The 8,657-nt window shown below is 44.0% G+C and overlaps 1 long non-coding RNA gene across 1 annotated transcript; it reads left to right on the forward strand.

The window, feature by feature from the left end:
- The first annotated feature begins 4,442 nt into the window (after positions 1 to 4,442).
- LOC139434407 (uncharacterized) lies at positions 4,443 to 7,489 on the forward strand. The gene is made up of 3 exons (XR_011643755.1): positions 4,443 to 4,610; positions 7,031 to 7,300; positions 7,383 to 7,489. It is a non-coding gene; the product is annotated as an uncharacterized lncRNA (long non-coding RNA).
- The last annotated feature ends 1,168 nt before the right edge of the window (positions 7,490 to 8,657 follow it).

Below are 8,657 nucleotides of genomic sequence, written 5' to 3' on the forward strand. Positions count from 1 at the left end.
TCTCCTGAGCTAGGGGAACGGGGAGATCTCTGCAGGCAGCCGCCTTGCGTATGATCTCCGGCAGTTCCCCTAGGATGCCACCTATCGCCGGTAGCGCTGTGGTGACGGAGAGGGGGAAAGCATGTTCGGCCGCCAAGCTGGCACCCTGCTACGACTCTGTCTCCCCCGTCCGGGGGAGAGGAGGGAGGGGAGTACCGAACGGTGAACCGTGGAGGGAGGCGGGGCAGGAGTTGTCGGACTCCTGCCCGGCACTCGGCCCCAGGGACACTCGGTCCCCGTCCGTGGGCTCGTAAGCCTGGACGGCCCAATCGTCCTCCTCGGCCGCAGCAGCAAGAGCGTCCGCTCTCCGATTCCTGTCGCCCGAGGGGAGACGGGCGCAGTGTGTGCATGCTACCTGCTGGTTTAGAGCCGCGTACGCATGCTCTGACCCCAGGCAGGATTCGCATACTGCTTTTATCTGTTCTGGTCATAACTCATTATGAACCCAGAGCCACATGAGGGACAATCTCTCACACAATTGTTACTCATGTTTACTCTGCAATTGAAGTGTCTCTTGTGCTTCAGTAACGGTGTGCTGAAGAAAAGAGGGAGCAGATTGTCGGGCCTCCTTCCTATTTATACCGGAAGGGAGGCCGAGGGTGGGGCCCACCTTACGGGTGGGCGTGGACTGCAAGTGTTTCAGTGCTGCGCGGGTGCGCAGGGGGATTAACCAATAGCGATAGCCTTAGAGGGCGAAGCCATATACGAAATATAACTGTCAACCCGCACTCTGCTGTTCCTCAGCGCCGCTCCCCCTCCCTCCCGCTGAAATTATGAATGAAAAGCGTATAGTCATCATAGATAACACGGCAGGGTCCGTGACAGTTTGTTTTAATCTGATTTCGAATAAACAAAGTTTTGGTTTTTATAATATTAAACTTGTTTCGCCAAATTCAGATGATACATGCAACTTTTAAGCTTGTAAAGGCATAATTACAAGCGGCAACTTAACGTCACAGCAGGCATAACAACAGCCGGTGTTTCTTGTGAGTGTTTCCCCGGGAAACAAACACAATACACACAAACGCGTCACAGATTATTTTGCTGTATTTGGCTGGCGAACGAAATCATGTGCACAGCTCGTGACGTAACTAGGAAGCTAGTGGAAGGTATCAGTACAACAAGTAAAAAAAAACGTTTATAAATTAATCTGATTTAAAGTGATGTTTAAAACTCAGTTAATGGGGCTCATTCACTGGCGCTTCCACAAACAACAACCAACATAATTATTACATTCAAATGAAGTACATTATTCAAGTTTACATTGGATAATAACACGGGAGAAATTAGCGGAAGCGCTCTTTTCCTCTCTCCCCCTCTCTTTCTCTCCTGACAGCCTGTCAGTATCTCATGCAGCTCACTGATCCAGTAATGAGTGACCCGACAGTGAAGAATAAATATATTGTAACGGACTAGTTATAATGTTGATGTTTGATGTGTTTGTTGTTCAGAGTTTGTTTGCATTTTACAGAGTGAACGTGCCACTGTTTTGATGGACGGTTCTTGTGACCTGTAGCTGTGGGTTTGGGTGGGAGAGTGTTGTCTGGTTGGTTGGGGCTGGAAGAGGGAGGTTCCTGGGGAGGGAGACGCGGGAAGCTAGGGGAGAGCTAGCGGGAGACGTGACGGAGTGTGAGAATACGACAGGATTAGTGGATTGTTTTGGCGTGGTTATGGCCAACAGTAACCTGTGATCTGTACAATAAACTCCCGGATAAAGGACAAACTAAGCCTCCCTGTGTTCCTGTAGTGAGACACTACAATATTTATAACTAGTTTAGCTTGTTCCGGAGGTAGATAACATAAGTGTGTTAGGTCTAACTCTTGTGTGTTTTGCTTTGTTTTGCTGCGCACAGAGAAAAGTGTCATGTATTTTAAGTCATACGATCAGCTCTCGCGATCGGAATTTTTAGAGTGCACCGATCGATTGGCAGAGAGTGAGTATCGGCCGATAACGATCGGCGGCCGATCGATCGGAGCATCCCTAACTAACCTGATGCCGAATTTAACAAACACATTTAAATAATTGGTTTAAACAGCATAATAATAAGGACGATCGTCCGTTCTGTGATTCTCCAGAACACACCAGTCCGCCCCTGTGTAGCATGTTATTTGGATGAGGGATGAGCAGATCGCCACTGGACACAGCCACGCAAAAACTGCGGTATTTCTACAACTCCTTATGGGTACTGCATTTTGTGAAGTGCTTTCCTCTGTGGTGAAACGATCAGCACTGCACTATGGAGGAAAGCGGCAGAAAGTCGCCTGGAGTTAAAGAGAGCGGGGCTGCGTTGCATGCATGGCTTCCTTCTGCAGGTAACGGGGAGCAGCGCTCTGGCAGCGGTCTCGTTCAGGATCCGAAAATAAAATTTCAATATTTTCCACACTTATTCCACTTATTTCTAGTGTGCCACTGGTTACGGTGCCGTGTGCCAATGGTGGCACGCGTGCCAGGGGTTGCCGACCCCTGCTCTAAACCAGTGTTTCTCAAACTTTTTCATACCAAGGACCACTTAACCAATAAAAAAACACTCACGGACCACCTAACTCCACAAATGTCTAAAAACACATCGTTTTTTACAAATTGCCTGAAAATGGTACAAACAAGTGGCAACATGTGTGATGAAGGTGTTTATCTGGGCTATATTATGCAATTAAAAGTGAAACTTAAGCTCGCTCTATTGCGGAGATATTCCCGCGAGAGTGCAAAACACTTTAATTCATTAATTCATTTAAAATGTGACATTTTACCAATATACTCACGGACCACTAGGGGGCACTCACGGACCACCAGTGGTCCGCGGACCACACTTTGAGAAGCACTGCTCTAAACAATATCAACGGATCAGCCTGTCCTCCTACAAAAAACGACCAAATAGGTTGATTGTTCAGCAGCTTTAAACTTTAAGCTTTACGTTTTAAAGTGTAGCACCTCTAGTGGTCTAGTAAGAAACAACATGCTCCCGTTGATTGCAAACGCTCCGGAGGGTAGTTTACTCACAAATAACCCTCTCTAGGGACGTGCACAGACATTTTGGGGGGCGGGAGCTCAAGTGAGAAAAAGGGCACTTCCCATAATCATTTATAAAAAAACGTTTTAAAACAAAAAGTAAAATATAGGCTAGTTGCACATCTCTGACTTACTGACCAATTTATTTTAATACCCTCACACTCACGCAAGTGTTTCATACTCAACAGAATTCTACAAAATAATCAGTTAACACAGAGAGAATGGTCTTCTTTAGTATTCACTACGCACAAGAACAGATAACAAACTAGTACAATTGATAGTTATTAAATGAGCAGCCAACAATCAAAATTATGAAGTTACTGTTTAAGGACATTACAGGCAAAAATATCGTTTTTTCATGTACTTGTACATTTTGTTATTCTGGTCTATTTTGCTTCCATGTTTTCTTTCACTCTAATGGAAAGAAAACTTCAAAAAAACACATAAATGGTGTATGTTTTACTGCATGTCTGAATTCATCTATAGATTTAAAGCTAATCTGCATACTTAAACATAACATTTAAGGGGAAAATACTGACTTGACGTAAGTAACTATCTGGGGAAGTTGTGAGGTGATATGTTTTAAAAAAAAATGTTTATCCTTTTCACCTGCAATGCCTTGGTAAATGCATGCAAATTAGCGCAGTTTAATTAGGCCTATTAACGCCTAATTTGCATATCAACGTGGCGATTGTGATGACGTTATGAGATACACATTTTACTGTATTCACCTTTAGTGTGTGTCTCCCCTTAAGTAGGCCTACAGTACATTAGTCTGTAGCCTATGCCCATGATAAATTGCCTTAGCTAAACTTTGAGCTAACTTATCCATTAGTATCCTACCTTAGTTATACTATTTGTTTTTGTCTTATGGCTAATTAGCTGACCCGAGGCACTGGCAGCTTAATCTTGTCATCACCACTCACCTTCAAACAAGCCAAGAAAAAACAGCATAACATGGGACTTTAAGGTGGGAGGTGCTGCTACCGGTCTGTCTGAAGTGACTGCTGATGTCCGCACCGCTGTGCAGCATGCTGTGCAGGAGACGTGGAGGGAGGGCAACCGTCTCACCAGAATGCGTGACTCCACTTAACACCGCAGTGCGAACAACGCAAACAACGCCAATGTAAAGTGATAGTGAATGAGGCTCCTTTGTCGTGTATGGCATTATATTTGTGCCTCTATCCTGAGCGCGCACTTGAACATTTTTGAGCACAGAGAAATATATTTTCTCTCATAAAACTCCTGCTCCGTGCGCAAGCAGACCGCTGCACGCGCTCTCTCTCCCCCGCTCGCTCGACCTCTCCAGCCTGTGCGCGCTCAGCTTTGCCTGTGCTCGCTCAAGTTGTCACAGCGTTACAAATGTGCCACAAAACCAACCAATCGGAGAACTCGAGAAGGTACATTCTGATTGGCTGGTCGTCTCCACTCATATCTTCTATCTGAGATGAGAGAGGGATTTTCGGTTGCCATCAGGCTGTTGACGTTCTTATTACACATCTATCGTTGACATTTACAGGACATGACAGACTCGAATGAAGAGAATAGCACGCCACAGTGTCTGGTGAGTTATACATTTCTAGTTTTCTGATATCACGTTATTGTTTGCAATGCCTGAGCCTGCCTTTGCTAGCCGGGTAGTTTAAGCAAACAAACCGTAGCCTACATGTACATGAACCCTTCTGAGGTATTGATTACTTGCTGTAAGCATTAGAGGTGGCAGAATGACAAAACATGTTTCTCTCTCTATCACAATTTTGGGTTGACCAGAACCTGGACCAACTTCTGTTTCCTGTTCTACAATGGGCATAGAGCTTGCGTTAATTTTCAACCGGACAGATGAGGCTAGGATACCGGAGAAAGTTAGCAACACACGTTAACCATGAACAGCCTATTAATCCGTTCTCTTAATGTTATTTCTTCCAACGTTGTGGAATTAGAGAAAAGGGGCTTCTTAACGTGCTTTTATCCAGGGTGGATGGAGTTACATATTAGTTAAATATAACATTGGGGCGTGTGATTGTAGGGTGAAATGAGGATATCCATTTTGGAGTTCAAGCTAGTATAAAACGAACGTTACACAATAATAAGGAAGAGAGCTATTTGTGTGATACATCGCTATTGATATGGATTTTAAGTGCATATTTGAGACTTCCAAACAGTAAACAAAAACGTAACTTATGGGTGAGTGTTTTTAGCAGAGCCATATAATGTCCTTGTGATTCTTTTGATTCTTACCTGTCTGTATTATGTTGCAGCTCAGCTGATGTTGAATTGATGGCAAAGGGAGAGGGACTTAAAGAGCCTGTGACACCATCCCAACTGTTGTGCAATGAAATATTGGGCTACTAGTAATCTCGAACCGTCGGTTTAAAAAAGAAAAAGCGATACCGTTTCGTTAAATATCAATAATTTCGAATATCGCGCTGAAATTCCTTGACTCATTTTGAAGTTTTGGGGGAAGCCGGAAGTGACGTCAATGCGGGAACGCTTCGAGGGCCAAACACGGACAAAGTGTGTTGTGTCATGCGTAGAAATGGTGAATTACTGAGTTTAGGCACGTTAATAACGTTTTAATGAAGGTGACTACAGTATATTCATATTTGTCAGTGCTTTCATGTCAATTCGGCGACATAAACATAAATGATCGTGGTGAAGATGATGATTACATTAGGATTACAAATCGGGTGTGAGAGCTGCTGAATTTCCTCCCGTCGGATGTGATATAAAAACAAATCGATTATTTTGTGGTTATAAACTCAAGTGGATGAAACTACATTTATTAGTGCTTTCATGTCAATTCGGCGAACATATGATACATTAAATGATGAGTGAGGATGATGATTAAAAATCGTTTGTTTGAGCCGGTCTGCATTTACTGATGAGAAAACAAACCGATGCTTTTTGTAGTTATAGTACACCAACGTGGATTAAACGTGTGGTTTTTTACCACAATGTTGGGAAATTAATGGATAAAATGCACGGATTATTATTATTATTCCCACTCCGATCGGGACACTAGGTCCACCGGGACGAATCCCGATGGGCCGGTACCGAAGTGGGCCAGTCGGATAAGTAACTAGCACATCCCCCATAGGCGGCGCGTGAGGCTCAGGTTTGAGAAGGCTAAATAACTTTTTTTACCTGACGCTGCCCGCCTCCGGCGTCTATAGAAAAGAGATCCACTCAGTATGCGGAGTTTAAATCTCTCAAGTCATATTACAGGATAAAGGAAATACAGTTTAAACTGCCGTATGCAGAGAAGACGCCGACGTGTCGCACTTATCATTCATATTACATCATCAATCAGATCATCGATCATATATTTCCTTATCTGAGTCAGCTTCTCCAGCCTCATCTGGTCGTGCAACACTCACAGTGTCACAGACTGTATGCAGAAGTATTATTTAACACATTATGTTAACGAAACACTCGAGACAAATGTAATTAAAGTCAGATCCACTCGTGTCTTAGACGTGAACGCGCTCTCAGCTGGAGAGAGAAACCCTGGCTTGATTTACCGAGTTGATAACCAGCGTCGTCGGACCGCTTAGCGAGATCTCGTTTGTTAGTTTGTTGTTGTTAGTTTGTTTGTTACTCAAACATATCCAGGGTCTGTTGAACTGGCTTCGTAGTACAGGGCACAGGTGGCTAGCAGCGCTAAGGTCAAAGACACAGACATTATACATTATATTTGTATATTACATCCCCCGCTCCCCCCGTTGACAATTTACTAGCGGTACCGAAGTGGGCCGGTCGAGAGTCCCGGGATGATTTTTAGTCCCATTCCACCACTGGCTACATGACCATATGATCGCCCATATTGACGCACCTCATTCCTAAACTTCTAACAGATACAACATAAACCGATCCTTCAGCCTCATATGAGCTCTCAGACACGTTCAACATTAACCTGTCATCGCTGTCTGAGCTTGCTGCTGTGTGCACCGTCGTGCGTTTACATCTGACTGTATATATATAAAGGTTTACATGCAGATGCTGGGATCCTGGACGGTGCAGCTGGAGCGCTGTGCCCGCAATGACGTCACCCATCATTTGGCGGGACTTGAAGAATCCGCGAGAAGATCCAGAAAATTGTCAACATTGAAGGCAGATTAATGGTTATCAAAGTACAAATATCCAAAATCAGTTCAGTAACGGTTTTCAAGGGGACAATATGTACTCAAATTGATGGGTTTGGATGATGGGGGAAAACCGTGTCACAGGCTCTTTAAGGGAGAGTGAAAACACAAGGTAAGTTTCAAATAGGTTAGCAATTTCCCATCCTATAGGTTGCTAGATGTATCTAACCCTTTCTCCTGTCTCCCTCTTTCAGTACAAGAACCCCACGGGGATTCAATGGAGCCTGAAGACCTGCAATGAGACCCTCACCCTGCACCTGAGTCTCAACTCCCATGCCTCTCCCTGTTCTTTATTTTGATTAAACAGACATTAAGCTTCCCAATGGTGTGGTCTTCGTTTTGTGAAAAATATGATTGCCTCACATATGTTGTTGCTGTTGTTGTCTTTTGTGATAGTTAAATTGCTCCTGCTGACTTGAGCCAGCCATTCTTTCCTCCTCTGTGTCAGTGGGGAAACTTTACATGTGTACTCCTTTCTCTGAGCGATTGGAGCATCCCCAGGCAGCACAGCAAACCATGGGGGAGACTATATGCCATGCCAGGACAACACGGAGGAAAAGGAACAAACTGCATGCATGCTATTCAATGTTTATTGAATTCCATTTATTTACATGGATGTTCCTAAAACAACACATTTAACATCATCATCATGCTGCTGCTCAGTGGCGGCGCCAGAGTATTTTTGTTGGGTAATCTATGGTAGGGCTAACCCATACAGTGGTGGGGCTCAAGTCAGTATTTGTAATGTAATTACATACACGCTATATCGCACCCCTTGACAGTGAAATGCACGCGTGAGGCTTTTATTAGCTTTATTAGTCTCCTTTTATCAGCTAAATTACATCGAGAGCAACAGGTGTGAGTTAAACAATACAATAGCCTATTCTGCTAATTCCACGTTGTTACAACATGCTACGCAGCGGCAGAAACAAGAAAAGTTGGCATATAGAATTGAGAGGGAGAGAGAGAGAGAGAGAGAGGGAGAGTGAGGGAGATAGACAGAGACACATGTAAACAGAGAGAGACAGACACAGCACACAACAGATAGCCTGTATCTCTATTGTCATACAAAACACTTTTTCAAATGACCCATTATTACAAAATATATTCAAAACTCACTATTCACTCTTCAGGTGGGTCGTGTGACTCTGGCACCTGTTCGACTTGTACCTCAATGCGAGGGCGTTTAAGAACAAATCTATCCATCCGAAATATACAATTAATCCTAGAAGTTCTGCTGTCTGTCTGCAATTTACTCCGCGCGAGTTTGGGGACTTTTAACTGTGAACGTGACGAATCAGTAATGCATGACGCAGCAGACCCAACATTTCGTTGCTCTGATTGGCTGTAGGTCTGTTCAAATTGCATTCGGAGGCATTTTGATCTGACCGCGGCCGCGTTGATATTATAATGCGAGAGAATGTCCACACCTTTAGTGTATAAAACTCCCCCACTACTTAGACTATTCC

The sequence above is a fragment of the Pseudochaenichthys georgianus genome, chromosome 9 (assembly GCF_902827115.2).
Source record: "Pseudochaenichthys georgianus chromosome 9, fPseGeo1.2, whole genome shotgun sequence".
Taxonomy (NCBI): Eukaryota; Metazoa; Chordata; class Actinopteri; order Perciformes; family Channichthyidae; genus Pseudochaenichthys; species Pseudochaenichthys georgianus.